Consider the following 17,005-nt stretch of genomic DNA (forward strand, 5'->3'; position numbering starts at 1 on the left):
ATGAGGTTGAAATCGTCGTCGATGAGCGATGGGTCATTTGGTGGCGGCGCCGTCCTAGCTATTTCTGACAGGAACTCGTCCTTTCTGCCATCATCGACGGGGCCGTACACAGTGGTCAGCCAAAACATTGTTGCTGTTGAACTCAGGGTGACGCGAGTAGTGATGGAGAAAAGGCCGATGGCGTGTGACTGTACATCTACAACAGAGCTGTCCCAGAAGATTGCAGCCCCTCCCCTGGTACCGGAGGCGGGGAGCACGACGCAATCGGATAGTCTTGCACCGCCGACGTCCTTGACAAGGGGGCGATTCCAAGTCTCGATTTTGGTCTCCTGGAGGCAAAGGATGGCTAGCCTATGAGCTTCTGCAGTTTCTTAGACAACTGCGCATCGCGCCGGCGTGTTTAAGCCACAGATGTTCCAACTCATGATGGGGCAATTTGTGTCAATCATTAAACACTATGAAGCTGCTCCGACGACTATGAATATCATTAAGAAAAGACGTGTACACCTCCTCGCGATCCGGGGGTTGCCAGCGGCCACCAATAGGCCCCAATATCCACTGGCAGACGGCAACACCTCTGCGCCTACTACAAGGACAGCAACAAACTAGACCTAGCTCAACCCAGCCGAACGATGGGCGTCGTCGGAGCGAACTACAACACGGACGCACTAACATGGGGAAAGCATGGCCTTCGGGGCCTCTCCGTCAGGGCCCTGCATGCCGACCGGCACCCGCAGCATGGCCGGGTCAAGGTTGGTAAGCCTGGCGATGGCGTGGATGTCGGTGTCGGACAGCGGCTCGTTGAAGCGCTTGATGAGGGCCTCGGCTGCCTTCGCGGTCATAGCTTCCTTTAGACCGAGAATGCCGAGGCCATGGACGATGCGGAGGGTGGCGCGCTGGCTGACGGGGACCGTGGACGGGTTGCTAGCTTGACGTGCGCTATGGCGGGTCGCCGCAGGCCTGGGGCGGAGCGGGGTCTTGGAGCGGGGAGGTGCCCGGCCAATTATCGGGGCCGCGGTTTTGGAAAATAGTTGCTTGGTCGCGTCCTCGGCGCCCTCCCCGCTGATCTGCATGTGGCAGACTTGGCTAGTCATGGTGCCGAGCTGCAGGGAATGAGTGTCCACCATCGCCGGGGTGTGCCTGACGAGGGAGAGGGTAGGGCCCATGTCGATGTCGTCCGTGTCGCCGTATTTGCCCTCCTCGCGCTCAGAGAAGGAGAGGGGCTTGTCCACCTTCTTAGCCGTTGTCGCGTCCACCGCGGTGGCCCTGGGGTCCGGGCGTGGTGGGGGCGGGAGCTCCTTGCCAGCTTCTTCAAATAATTTGGCCACCGGGTCCGCTTCCGCGGCCGCTGCGGGGGGAGGCAGGGGGCGCGGCGGAGCAAGGAGCGGGTTTGCTAGGGGCGGAGCGGTCCGTGAAGACTGACCGCGCTCAAGATGCTTGGAGGCGCCCGCACCCTTTGAGCGGGCCGACACGAAGACGTTTGCCGTCTGGGTGTGGGTGTGGGAGTTGCACCACATCCCCACCAGTCGGACGCTCTGGAAGCACGCGCGAGGGGCGGGCCGGGTGGAGGAGATGCACGGCTTCTCTCCGCCGAGCCGGGTCATCGCTCCGCCGCTGACCCTGCCTCGATGGGACATCCTGGTGCACATCGACCACATCGAGGATTGGGCCCCTCTGTTCCTGCGGTCCTCCCACTCCAGACAGAGCGGCCTCCCCTCCTCGGAAGACGACGACGACGACCGCCCGTTCCCACGTCGCCCTCCTACCGGCGGCTGGACCCACGGGATCGAGGACGGGCGCCCCGTGCAGGACCTGGGCGCTGGTGCGGTGTGCACGATCCTGGCCCCGGGCGCTGGCACGGGCCGTGCCTGCCCCCAGGCGTGGCCACGATGGCAAAGACGGTGATGGCCATAGGCGGTCCTGGAAGGACACCCTGCTGGGGCGGGGACGTGGAAAGGAGCCCGTTGCAGCAGCCGTGGACCCACCCCCCCGAGCGCCACCGCAGCCGCCCGCCCACCTCCCGCCATCGTCAGGGGGCGCCCCGAGGAAGCCGGAGCAGCTCTGATCACCAAGGCAAGCGCCACGGCAACGACACCGGCAACGTCTTAGCATTATGATCGTTTAGTTTTATTGCTATTGCTTTCTTCTTGACTTATACATATTCGTCTGACTATGAGATTATGCAACTCCTGAATACCGGAGGAACACCTTGTGTGCTATCAAACGTCACAAAATAACTAGGTGATTATAAAGATTCTCTACAGGTGTCTCCGAAGGTGTTTGTTGAGTTGGCATATATCGAGATTAGGATTTGTCACTCCCTGTATCGGTGAGGTATCTCTGGGCCCTCTCGGTAATGCACATCACTATAAACATTGCAAGCAATGTGACTAATGAGTTAGTTGCGGAATGATGCATTACGGAACGAGTAAAGAGAGTTGCTGGTAACGAGATTGAACTAGGTATGATGATACCGACGAACGAATGTCGGGCAAGAAACATACCGATGACAAAGGGAATAACGTATGTAGTTATGCGGTTTGACCAATAAAGGTCTTCGTAGAATATGTAGGAGTCAATATGAGCATCCAGGTTTCGCTATTGGTTATTGACCGTAGATGTGTCTCGGTCATGTCTACATAGTTCTCGAACCCGTAGGGTCCGCATGCTTAACGTTCGATGATGATTTGTATTATGAGTTATATGTTTTGGTGACTGAAGTTTGTTCGGAGTCCTGGATGAGATCATGGACATGACGAGGAGTCTCGAAATGGTCGAGAGGTAAAGATTGATATATTGGAAGGTTATATACGAACACCGGAATGGTTCCGTTAAGGTTCAGGGATTTTTCGAAGTACCGGGAGGCTACCGGAACCCCCCGAGAAAGTTAATGGGCCTATTGGGCTATAGTGGAGAGAGGGAGGCTGCCACAAGAGGTGGGGCATGATGAACCACAAGTATAGGGGATCAATTGTAGCTCTTTTCGATAAGTAAGAGTGTCAAACCCAACGAGGAGCAGAAGGAAATGACAAGTAGTTTCCGGTAAGGTATTGTCTGCAAGTGCTGAAATTGTAAGTAGCGAGTAGTTTGATAGCAAGATAATTTGTAACGATCAAGTAACGATAATAGTAACAAAAGTGCAGCAAGGCAGCCCAATCCTTTGATGCAAAGGACATGCCAAAACGGTCTCTTATGATAAGCAAAGCGTTCTTGAGGGTACACGGAAATTTTATCTAGTCACTTTCATCATGTTGGTTTGATTTGTTGGTGATGATGACGACGATGCTTAGGTGCTGTTCTTACTTTTGCTTCTGCTATATACACAGTTGTGCTTCTAAAAAAGTGCTTTCACAAGAAGCACATATTTGCTTCTCGTGTAAGCACAAAAAATTTATGTTTCTCGAGGAAAAAAATATGTGCTTCCATGAGAAGCATAATTTATTTCACGTAAAAGCACAAATTTAGTTCCGCAAGTGCTTCTTGGAAAAAAGGGAATATCACAACATGTGCCTCCAAAGAAAAAAGGAAAAAACACAGCATGTGCCTCCAAAGAAAAAAGTAAAAAGTCGTAACCATGCTTTTGTGCTCTAGTTTTTTACTTTCATTTTTTCGGTATTCTTTTTCTTACGTGAATCGGTTTTTTTGGTTTTCTGATTTTTCTCAACAAAAAAGAGTATTCATCTTTTTTTGGTTTTTGTTCCTTTTCCTTTGTTTTCCTTATGTTTTTTTCCATGAAAATATATTCGTCCAAACCTATTAGCATGGATCTAATTTCAAAGATCTCGATGCGAGAAAACCAACGGCGAAAACAGTTCAGTATTTGGATGCACAGTCCCAGACATAAAATGTTTTGGAAAAATGAGTTTACGAAAAAAGATAAACTCCCAAGTTGCGACAAGTGATGCACATGCAGTGTGCCATTTGTTAAACGGGAGAAGGTGGGGGAGAAGGGGAACACCTTAAGTAGTGATTTCGCCTATTTGATGATAACCACGTCAAACATTCGACCTTTTGCATAGGCTGCGACCGACTGGGCCAGCCCATCAACGATGAACAAAGCGTGCTGGTTTTTCTGTTTTTTCTTTAGTATCATTGGTATTTTTAATTTTTGTTTTTTCTTAACCTCAATTTTAAAGAAATGTTCAAAATTTCAAAAAAAATCATAATTTTAAAATAACACATTTTCAATTTTTGTTCCTTTTTTGTACAAATATTTTTTATAAAACTTGATTTTCTGAAACTATGAACAATTTTCTGAAATTCCAAACATTGTTTGGAAAAAGAGAATCTTTTTTAAAAATGTGAACATGTTTTTGAAAACACAATTTTTTTTCAAAATTTCAAAATTTTCTATTTTTGAACATTTCTTAAAACTTCAAGCAAATTTTGATATTTCTGAACTATATTAAAAATTCTGGAAAATAAAAAGAACCAATAAAGAGAAAACGGAAAATAGAAAACCAACACTATTCAGTAACCTTCCAAAAGGTTTCCAAAATCGGGATCTCCCTTGCACCCACCTATGGTTTGCTCGCTCACTCTTTGTGCGAAGCAGTGGCAACTTGCCGCAAAGAGCGGTGAATATGGTTTCCATTTTCTGGCTGCCGCTTCACTTTAAGGATCTGAAGAATGATCAAGGATTGACTAGGGTTAGCAACTTGACATTTGTCTGTGTGGGCCGACGGGAGAAATATTCGATCTTGGTGGGCAAACATGTCGGCCCACACTCTCACGATGGCCTCCCTGATCATGCTTCTGAACTGGACTACTTGGAAGAGAGAAACACCTGTGTTAATCAATGTTAATTAGTTCTACATATAGCTCACAACATATATGCACACAACAACTCCCTATGAAAAGAAATCATGTATGTGAAATAAAATATGAAAAAAAATCTGATTCCCCCAAACCATATTTGAACATCTTCACTCGTAACTACCATCTACCTATTGGTATCTCCTCTATAGGACAAGGACTCGTGGTGTAGTTCATATTAGGCGTAATTCGTACCAGGATATGCAACCAATTAGTACACTCGGTCACAAGAAACTCGATGATACCTCAGGAGTTTTTGCGGAAATTGGTTGCAACACATTAAGTGATATTTGGTTGTATGGAATATGATTATTTGAATTAATATTATTTTTTAGAGCTGAGGCACTTGCCCGGCTTTAACTGAGGCCCATAAACAGTACAGAAGCGGACAACAAAAACGGGGTTCAAAGAAATAAAAAAGAAGACAATACGATACAAGCCCAAAGGCTAATAACAACGACGCAACGCCGGTCGTGGGCAAGTGAAGGTTTTCACGATGCCCAAGGGTGGGTGTCTCCCTGCCCATGGAGTCCCTAATTTCGATTAATATTATAAGATCCGAAACTGAAAATACATTCTATGCTGCTGCAATTATAATTATCCAGCCTCTAATGTGAGGTGGGCTTGCATGTCATATCAAAGGGAGCACAAAATGAAACTAGAGTTGTGTAGAAACACAAGGAGAATATGAAACTAGAACTCGAATGTCAGACGCTCCTCAAACCTAACCCATATCTGAGACGGGTATGGGCAGGCCTAGACACGCATGGACGCGTTCGTACGTCGTATCCAAGAGACCGGACCCATCCTAAATCCCTCAAATTGACCTAGTCCATCAAATCGACTGCCCTCCTTTCATGTCCGTCCTCCACCTTTTGCGTCTTCCTACTTCCATGTCGGTCCTCCATTTTCCGTTTCAGCCCTCAAATTGACCTAGTCCATCAAATCGACTGCCCTCCTTCCATGTTTGTTCTCTATTTTTCGCGTCTGTCTAGGTCCATGGGACATGGTACATTTGTTGCCCCACTTTGTATTGATTCGTTCATTTTTTACGTATGCTGCCAGATCAGTTCAGGTATTAATGTTGCATATGCCATTGAATCAATTTTGTTATATATGATGTTAGTTTATTTATGATCAGGGTCAATTTTAGGAGGATATCATGGCGGACATAAATATACATAGTCAATGGCAGTCAAGAACCAATGCCTTATGACTTGGAGAATCTATTATGACTTGAAGGATAGCAACTCCGGTACGTATGATGTTGGAAAAACATCACACACTCCTAATAAAGAAAGAAGAAGATACCCAAGAGCAGATGTGGTATGGATATGGTTTGGCTTCACATATTCGTTGCGTTAATGCTAATGCTTATTTTTTTAATACTTGTTGCTCTTTTGCTCATTGGCAAACAAGTTCTTTTTTTGCGGGAACATTGGCAACCAAGTTTGACACAACAGAACATCATCTTTGATTGTAAATGTCGGACTTCTTGCAATGAGGCCTCCCCCCTTCCCCGTAGAAATAATTTGACCTCTTTTCAACATAGATCGGTTGATCCATCATCCAAGAGAGCGTGAACAAGTTTTACGGACATTACTCTTTCATGGTTGGTCGGAACTAAAGTGGCATTAGAGTTAATAGTCATGTAAGTTGACTTGCTTCATTTTATTATCATTTGCATTGCTAGCTTTGTTTGTTGCATTATTATGATTGATTTTTGTGTTTGCTAGGAGAATCCGTTCATTTTGTGTCTTGTTGGTTGAAATTTTGTCACTGTTGGTTGAAATTGAATGGAAAATCAAAGTGAAAACACCTCATCGATGACCTCAAGAACAACAACAAGAAAGAAAAACGATGGCACACGATTGGATGATGAAGACGGAAAAGGTGAAGAGGATAGAGCCATGCGCAATGACGTGACGAACAAAATGTCTGCCACATGAACATACATTTTTCTATATTCTAAGAAACGAGCATCTTTTTTTTGTAGCGAGATCAATGTAAAGAATGAGAAAGATAAGGACCTGGATTTTTCCCAGCACATTGCCCGCGCAACGTATATCTCTTCCACACATCTAGCATAGACATATTCGGAAAGACAATTTCTTTTTCTTCAAGGAGTAGGAGAAGAAGGAAGGTACATTCTTACAAAAGCAGGAGGAGGGAACACGAGTAGAAGAAGAAGGAAGGTACAAGCCCTTCTTGAAAGTGAAGGCGGGGATTGATTGAGACTGGAATAGGGTAGACAACAAATTAAAATAGACTTAGAGAAGCATGAAGCATATGATGACAGCTCGAGAAGGCAAAAGATTTCAGCGGAGGATTTGTTAGACTTGTAGTTAAACGTAAATACGTATTATAACTTGTATACAATTGTATTTGTACTCAAAGAGGTTTTCCCCCATATATATATTGTCGTGGCGGACCCATGAGGTGTCGAAGTCCACAATACCCCAAAACCTTTTGCTAAACATGGTATCAGATACGATCGTTTCGATCCTGACCTAATCGCTACGTCGCCGCCGCCCGACCTAGTCGCTACGTCGCCGCCGCCGCCTATGTCGTCTTCCGCTGCTGATTCTTCGGCGGCCGCCGCCGCGGCTCTCTCCGGCACGGATACTATTGCTGCTCTCACCGGCGCAGCCACCGTACCTGCCGCCGCCACCGAGCTCTCTGCCCTGCCAGCGCTCGGTAATCCCATCGGATAGGGCGCGCCCGTCCTTGGTCCGCCGGCTCATGTGACGCCGTTCCTGTCTACTCTCCTTCAAGGAGGACCTGCATCTACTCCGCTGATGACCAGATCGACGGGGGCCCTGTTCTCTGGGTCTACTTCTTCGGCCCCTCAAGGATCGCCGGCGTTGCACCCCAACTATGCCACGCTGGCGCCCTACGCACCGCCGCCGTACGCGCCTGATCCTGCTGCCTACGATGCGTTCTACGGTGCTCCTTACGGTGCCCCCTACGGCATGTCCTACGGCGCCCCCTATGGCGTTCACTATGGCGCTGGACATGGTGCCCCTCATGGTGGAGGCTATGGTGCTCTGTACGGCTCCGGCTACCCGGCGATCCTGCGGCCTGCTCCTTATGGCGCGTCACCGTCTCCTCCACCACCGGTTCCTCCACCTGCACCGCAGTCTTCGCTCGCGGTGGATGCCGCCCTGTCTGGTGCTGCCGCTGTACCACCCTACGACTTTTCCCTCAATGTCATCACAACTCAGCCGTTCTACTTCAGCAACCTCCTCCCGGTGAAACTAAAGATGGACAACTATTTGTTCTGGCGTGCGCAGATCCTTCCTCTCCTTCACAGCCATTATCTGGAGGGCTTTGTGGATGGAACCTTGCCATGCCCTTCCCCAGATCATCATATGTTCCGACCATGGATTGCTCAAGATCAAGCAATTCTCTCGTCGATACAGTCCTCTCTCACCGAGGGCGTTTCCGGCTTGGTACTGTTTGCTACTACATCCCATGAGGTATGGAGCGCGCTGGAGTCTAGCTTCTCTGCTCAGTCCTCGTCTCAGCATATGGCCCTTCGTACCCAGCTTAATGAGACTCGTAAGGATCATCACTCCGTCACCGTCTTCTTCAACAAAATCAAGCGCCTTGCTGATCAACTTGCCTCTATTGGCGAGCCCCTTCGTGACACGGAGTTTACCACGTATATTCTTCAAGGTCTCGATGCCGAGTGTGACTCTCTTGTTGAGGTGATCCAGGAACGCAAGGTTCCCATCAAACCGCAGGAGCTCTTTCAGCGACTTCTCTCCACAGAGCAGCGCCTCGCTAGTCGTCATCCAGATGAGCCGCCCTCGGTCAACGCCGCTGTTCGTGGTGGGAAGGGGGGTGCTCGTTCCGGCGCCCGCTCTGCTGCTCCACCGGCTGCTTTGCCCCCCCCTACGAGAGGCAAGGGTCTTGTCTCTCCTGCTGCATCTACTCAGTCGCTTCCCACCATCGTCATCGAGAACGGGCGCCCATGTGCTTGTTGTGCCGCTTGTGGAGCTGCTGCCCCTTGTCAGCTATGTGGCATCCCTCGCCATGTTGCGTCTTGCTGTCATCATCGTTTCCACCCTGAGTTTCTTGGACTTGGCAACAACGGCAAGGGCAATGAGCGTCAAGTCAACATGACGCAGCATCAAGGGAAGACTGAAGGAAATATGCCCCAGAGGCAATAATAATGTTATTATTTTATTTCCTTATATCATGATAAATGTTTATTATTCATGCTAGAATTGTATTATCCGGAAACATAATACTTGTGTGAATACATAGACAAACCAAACGTCACTAGTATGCCTCTACTTGACTAGCTCGTTAATCGAAGATGGTTATGTTTCCTAACCATAGACATGTGTTGTCATTTGATTAATGGGATCACATCATTAGGAGAATGATGTTATTGACATGACCCATTCCATTAGCTTAGCACCCGATCGTTTAGTATGTTGCTATTGCTTTCTTCATGACTTATACATGTTCCTATGACTATGAGATTATGCAACTCCCGTTTACCGGAGGAACACTTTGTGTGCTACCAAACGTCACAACGTAACTGGGTGATTATAAAGGAGCTCTACAGGTGTCTCCAAAGGTGAATGTTGGGTTGGCGTATTTCGAGATTAGGATTTGTCACTCCGATTGTCGGAGAGGTATCTCTGGGCCCTCTCGGTAATGCACATCACATAAGCCTTGCAAGCATTACAACTAATGAGTTAGTTCCAAGATGATGTATTACGAAACGAGTAAAGAGACTTGCCGGTAACAAGATTGAACTAGGTATTGAGATACCGACGATCGAATATCGGGCAAGTAACATACCGATGACAAAGGAAACAACGTATGTTGTTATGCGGTCTGACCGATAAAGATCTTCGTAGAATATGTAGGAGCCAATATGAGCATCCAGGTTCCGCTATTGGTTATTGACCGGAGACGTGTCTCGGTCATGTCTACATTGTTCTCGAACCCGTAGGGTCCGCACGCTTAAGGTTTCGATGACAGTTATATTATGAGTTTATGAGTTTTGATGTACCGAAGTTAGTTCGGAGTCCCGGATGTGATCACGGACATGAGGAGGAGTCTCGAAATGGTCGAGACATAAAGATTGATATATTGGACGGCTATATTCGGACACCGAAAGTGTTCCGGGTGATTTCGGAGAAAACCGGAGAGCCGGAGGGTTACCGGAACCCCCCCGGGAGAAGTAATGGGCCATATGGGCCTTAGTGGAGAGACAGAGGGGAAGGCAAAGGTGGGCCGCACGCCTCCTCCCCCCTGGTCCGAATTGGAGTTGGAGAGGGGGGCGGCGCCCCCCTTTCCTTCTCCCTCCCCACTTCTTTCCCCCTCCTAGTAGGAGTCCTACTCCTACTAGGAGGAGGACTCCTCCTTGGCGCGCCATAGAGGCCGGCCGGCCTCCTCCCCTTGATCCTTTATATACAGGGGCAGGGGGCACCCCTAGACACACAAGTTGATCCACGTGATCATATTCTTAGCCGTGTGCGGTGCCCCCTTCCACCATAATCCTCGATAATATTGCAGCGGTGCTTAGGCGAAGCCCTGCGACGGTAGTACATCAAGATCGTCACCATGCCGTCGTGCTGACGGAACTCTTCCCCGACACTTTGCTGGATCGGAGTCCGGGGATCGTCATCGAGCTGAACGTGTGCTAGAACTCGGAGGTGCCGTAGTTTCGGTGCTTGATCGGTCGGGCCGTGAAGACGTACGACTACATCAACCACGTTGTGCTAACGCTTCCGCTGTCGGTCTACAAGGGTACGTAGATCACACTCTTCCCTCGTTGCTATGCATCACCATGATCTTGCGTGTGCGTAGGAAATTTTTTGAAATTACTACGTTCCTCAATAGTGGCATCCGAGCCTAGGTTTTATGTGTTGATGTTATATGCACGAGTAGAACACAAGTGAGTTGTGGGCGATATAAGTCATACTGCTTACCAGCATGTCATACTTTGGTTCGGCGGTATTGTTGGACGAAGCGGCCCGGACCGACATTACGTGTACGCTTACGCGAGACCGGTTATCCCGACGTGCTTTGCACAAAGGTGGCTAGCGGGTGACAGTTTCTCCAACTTTAGTTGAACCGAGTGTGGCTACGCCCGGTCCTTGCGAAGGTTAAAACAGCACCAACTTGACAAACTATCATTGTGGTTTTGATGCGTAGGTAAGATTGGTTCTTGCTTAAGCCCGTAGCAGCCACGTAAAACTTGCAACAACAAAGTAGAGGACGTCTAACTTGTTTTTGCAGGGCATGTTGTGATGTGATATGGTCAAGACATGATGCTGAATTTTATTGTATGAGATGATCATGTTTTGTAACCAAGTTATCGGTAACTGGCAGGAGCCATATGGTTGTCGCTTTATTGTATGCAATGCAATTGCGCTGTAATGCTTTACTTTATCACGAAACGGTAGCGATAGTCGTGGAAGCATAAAATTGGCGAGACGACAACGATGCTACGATGGTGATCAAGGTGTCGCACCGGTGACGATGGTGATCACGACGGTGCTTCGAAGATGGAGATCACAAGCACAAGATAATGATGGCCATATCATATCACTTATATTGATTGCATGTGATGTTTATCTTTTATGCATCTTATCTTGCTTTGATTGACGGTAGCATTTTAAGATGATCTCTCACTAATTATCAAGAAGTGTTCTCCCTGAGTATGCACCGTTGCGAAAGTTCTTCGTGCTGAGACACCACGTGATGATCGGGTGTGATAGGCTCTACGTTCAAATACAACGGGCGCAAAACAGTTGCACACGCAGAATACTCAGGTTATACTTGACGAGCCAAGCATATACAGATATGGCCTCGGAACACAGAGACCGAAAGGTCGAGCGTGAATCATATAGTAGATATGATCAACATAGCGATGTTCACCAATGAAACTGCTCCATCTCACATGATGATCGAACATGGTTTAGTTGATTTGGATCACGTAATCACTTAGAGGATTAGAGGGATGTCTGTCTAAGTGGGAGTTCTTTAGTAATATGATTAATTGAACCTAAATTTATCATGAACTTAGTACCTGATAGTATCTTGCTTGTTTATGTTTGATTGTAGATAGATGGCCCGTGCTGTTGTTCCGTTGAATTTTAATGCGTTCCTTGAGAAAGCAAAGTTGAAAGATGATGGTAGCAATTACACGGACTGGGTCCAAAACATGAGGAGTATCCTCATTGCTGCACAGAAGAATTACGTCCTGGAAGCACCGCTGGGTGCCAGGCCTGCTGCTGGAGCAACACCAGATGTTATGAATGTCTAGCAGAGCAAAGCTGATGACTACTCGATAGTTCAATGTGCCATGCTTTACGGCTTAGAATCGGGACTTCAACGACGTTTTGAATGTCATGGAGCATATGAGATGTTCCAGGAGTTGAAGTTAATATTTCAAGCAAATGCCCGGATTGAGAGATATGAAGTCTCCAATAAGTTCTATAGCTGCAAGATGGAAGAGAACAGTTCTGTCAGTGAGCATATACTCAAAATTGGGAGTTAATCTTCCAGATGATTGTGTCATTGACATAATTCTCCAATCACTACCACCAAGCTACAAGAGCTTCGTGATGAAAGAATAAGACTATTCCCAAGCTCTTCGCAATGCTGAAAGCTGCGGAGGTAGAAATCAAGAAGGAGCATCAAGTGTTGATGGTCAACAAGACCACTAGTTTCAAGAAAAAGGGAAAAGGGAAGAAGAAGGGGAACTTCAAAAAGAACAGCAAGCAAGTTGCTACTCAAGAGAAGAAACCCAAACCTGGACCTAAGCCTAAACCAGAGTGCTTCTACTTCAAGCAGACTGGTCACTGGAAGCGGAACTGCCCCAAGTATTTGGCGGATAAGAAGGATGGCAAGGTGAACAAAGGTATATGTGATATACATGTTATTGATGTGTACCTTACTAATGCTCGCAGTAGCACCTGGGTATTTGATACTGGTTCTGTTGCTAATATTTGCAACTCGAAACAGGGACTACGGATTAAGCGAAGATTGGCTAAGGACGAGGTGACGATGCGCGTGTGAAATGGTTCCAAAGTCGATGTGATCACAGTCGGCACGCTACCTTTACATATACCTTCGGGATTAGTATTAGACCTAAATAATTGTTATTTGGTGCCATCGTTAAGCATGAACATTATATCTGGATCTTGTTTGATGCGAGACGGTTATTCATTTAAATCAGAGAATAATGGTTGTTCTATTTATATGAGTAATATCTTTTATGGTCATGCACCCTTAAAGAGTGGTCTATTCTTATTAAATCTCGATAGTAGTGACACACATATTCATAGTGTTGAAGCCAAAAGATGCAGAGTTGATAATGATAGTGCAACTTATTTGTGGCACTACCGTTTGGGTCATATCGGTGTAAAGCGCATGAAGAATCTCCATACTGATGGACTTTTGGAACCACTTGATTATGAATCGCTTGGTACTTGCGAACCATGCCTTATGGGTAAGATGACAAAAACGCCGTTCTCCGGTACTATGGAGAGAGCAACAGATTTGTTGGAAATCATACATACAGATGTATGTGGTCCGATGAATGTTGAGGCTCGTGGTGGATATCGTTATTTTCTCACCTTCACAGATGACTTAAGCAGATATGGGTATATCTACTTAATGAAACATAAGTCTGAAACATTTGAAAAGTTCAAAGAATTTCAGAGTGAAATTGAAAATCATCGTAACAAGAAAATAAAATTCCTACGATCTGATCGTGGAGGAGAATATTTGAGTTACGAGTTTGGTGTACATTTGAAACAATGGGGAATAGTTTCGCAACTCATGCCACCCAGAACACCACAGCGTAATGGTGTGTCCGAATGTCGTAATCGTACTTTACTTGATATGGTGCGATCTATGATGTCTCTTACTGATTTACCGCTATCGTTTTGGGGTTATGCTCTAGAGACAGCCGCATTCACGTTACATAGGGCACCATCAAAATCCGTTGAGACGACGCCTTATGAACTGTGGTTTGGCAAGAAACCAAAGTTGTCGTTTCTAAAAGTTTGGGGTTGCGATGCTTATGTGAAAAAGCTTCAACCTGATAAGCTTGAACCCAAATCGGAGAAATGTGTCTTCATAGGATATCCAAAGGAAACTATTGGATACACCTTCTATCACAGATCCGAAGGCAAGACTTTTGTTGCTAAATTCGGAAACTTTCTAGAGAAGGAGTTTCTCTCGAAAGAAGTGAGTGGGAGGAAAGTAGAACTTGATGAGGTAACTGTACCTGCTCCCTTATTGGAAAGTAGTACATCACAGAGACCAGTTTCTGTGACACCTACACCAATTAGTGAGGAAGCTAATGATGATGATCATGAAACTTCAGAACAAGATTCTACTGAACCTCATAGATCAACCAGAGTAAGATCCGCACCAGAGTGGTACGGTAATCCTGTTCTGGAAGTCATGCTACTAGAGCATGATGAACCTACGAACTATGGAGAAGCGATGGTGAGCCCAGATTCCACAAAATGGCTTGAAGCCATGAAATCTGAGATGGGATCCATGTATGAGAACAAAGTATGGACTCTGGTTCACTTGCCCAATGATCGGCAAGCAATTGAGAATAAATGGATCTTCAAGAAGAAGACTGACGCTGAAGGTAATGTTACTGTCTACAAAGCTTGACTTGTCGCAAAAGGTTTTCGACAAGTTCAAGGGATTGACTACGATGAGACCTTCTCACTCGTAGCGATGCTTAAGTCTGTCCGAATCATGTTAGCAATTGCCGCATTTTATGATTATGAAATTTGGTAGATGGATGTCAAAACTGCATTCCTGAATGGATTTCTGGAAGAAGAGTTGTATATGATGCAGCCGGAAGGTTTTGTTGATCCAAAGGGAGCTAACAAAGTGTGCAAGCTCCAGCGATCCATTTATGGACTGGTGCAAGCCTCTCGGAGTTGGAATAAACGCTTTGATAGTGTGATCAAAGCATTTGGTTTTGTACAGACTTTTGGAGAAGCCTGTATTTACAAGAAAGTGAGTGGGAGCTCTGTAGCATTTCTGATATTATATGTAGATGACATATTACTAATCGGAAATGATATAGTATTTCTGGATAGCACAAAAGGATACTTGAATAAAAGTTTTTCAATGAAAGACCTCGGTGAAGCTGCCTACATATTGGGCATCAAGATCTATAGAGACAGATCGAGACGCTTAATTGTACTTTCACAAAGCACATACCTTGACAAAGTTTTGAAAAAGTTCAAAATGGATCAAGCAAAGAAAGGATTCTTGCCTGTGTTACAAGGTGTGAAATTGAGTAAGACTCAAAGTCCGACCAATGCAGAAGATAGAGAGAAAATGAAAGATGTTCCCTATGCTTTAGCCATAGGCTCTATCATGTATGCAATGCTGTGTACCAGACCTGATGTGTGTCTTGCTATAAGTCTAGCAGGGAGGTACCAAAGTAATCCAGGAGTGGATCAATAGACAGCGGTCAAGAACATCCTGAAATACCTGAAAAGGACTAAGGATATGTTTCTCATATATGGAGGTGACAAAGAGCTCATCGTAAATGGTTACGTTGATGCAAGCTTTGACACTGATCCGGACGATTCTAAATCACAAACCGGATATGTGTTTAAATTAAACGGTGGAGCTGTTAGTTGGTGCAGTTCTAAACAAAGCGTTGTGGCGGGATCTACATGTGAAGCGGAGTACATAGCTGCTTCAGAAGAAGCAAACGAAGGAGTCTGGATGAAGGAGTTCATATCCGATCTAGGTGTCATACCTAGTGCATCGGGTCCAATGAATTTTTTTTGTGACAATACTGGTGCAATTGCCTTGGCAAAGGAATCCATATTTCACAAGAGAACCAAACACATCCAGAGACGCTTCAATTCCATCTGGGATCTAGTCCAGGTGGGAGACATAGAGATTTGCAAGATACATACGGATCTGAATGTAGCAGACCCGTTGACTAAGCCTCTTCCACGAGCAAAACATGATCAGCACCAAAGCTCCATGGGTGTTAGAATCATTACTGTGTAATCTAGATTATTGACTCTAGCGCAAGTGGGAGACTGAAGGAAATATGCCCTAGAGGCAATAATAATGTTATTATTTTATTTCCTTATATCATGATAAATGTTTATTATTCATGCTAGAATTGTATTATCCGGAAACATAATACTTGTGTGAATACATAGACAAACCAAATGTCACTAGTATGCCTCTACTTGACTAGCTCGTTAATCGAAGATGGTTATGTTTCCTAACCATAGACATGTGTTTTCATTTGATTAATGGGATCACATCATTAGGAGAATGATGTGATTGACATGACCCATTCCATTAGCTTAGCACCCGATCGTTTAGTATGTTGCTATTGCTTTCTTCATGACTTATACATGTTCCTATGACTATGAGATTATGCAACTCCCGTTTACCGGAGGAACACTTTGTGTGCTACCAAACGTCACAACGTAACTGGGTGATTATAAAGGAGCTCTAAAGGTGTCTCCAAAGGTGAATGTTGGGTTGGCGTATTTCGAGATTAGGATTTGTCACTTCGATTGTCGGAGAGGTATCTCTGGGCCCTCTCGGTAATGCACATCACATAAGCCTTGCAAGCATTACAACTAATGAGTTAGTTGCAAGATGATGTATTACGAAACGAGTAAAGAGACTTGCCGGTAACGAGATTGAACTAGGTATTGAGATACCGACGATCGAATATCGGGCAAGTAACATACCGATGACAAAGGGAACAACGTATGTTGTTATGCGGTCTGACCGATAAAGATCTTCGTATAATATGTAGGAGCCAATATGAGCATCCAGGTTCCGCTATTGGTTATTGACCGGAGACGTGTCTCGGTCATGTCTACATTGTTCTCGAACCCATAGGGTCCGCACGCTTAAGGTTTCGATGATAGTTATATTATGAGTTTATGAGTTTTGATGTACCGAAGTTAGTTCGGAGTCCCAGATGTGATCACGGACATGACGAGGAGGCTCGAAATGGTCGAGACATAAAGATTGATATATTGGACGGCTATATTCGGACACCGGAAGTGTTCCGGGTGATTTCGGAGAAAACCGGAGAGCCGGAGGGTTACCGGAACCCCCCCCCCCCCGGGAGAAGTAATGGGCCATATGGGCCTTAGTGGAGAGAGAGAGGGGCAGCCAAAGGTGGGCCGCA

The sequence above is a fragment of the Triticum urartu genome, chromosome 1A (assembly GCF_056163025.1).
Source record: "Triticum urartu cultivar PI428250 chromosome 1A, HENAU_Tu73, whole genome shotgun sequence".
Classification (NCBI taxonomy): domain Eukaryota; kingdom Viridiplantae; phylum Streptophyta; class Magnoliopsida; order Poales; family Poaceae; genus Triticum; species Triticum urartu.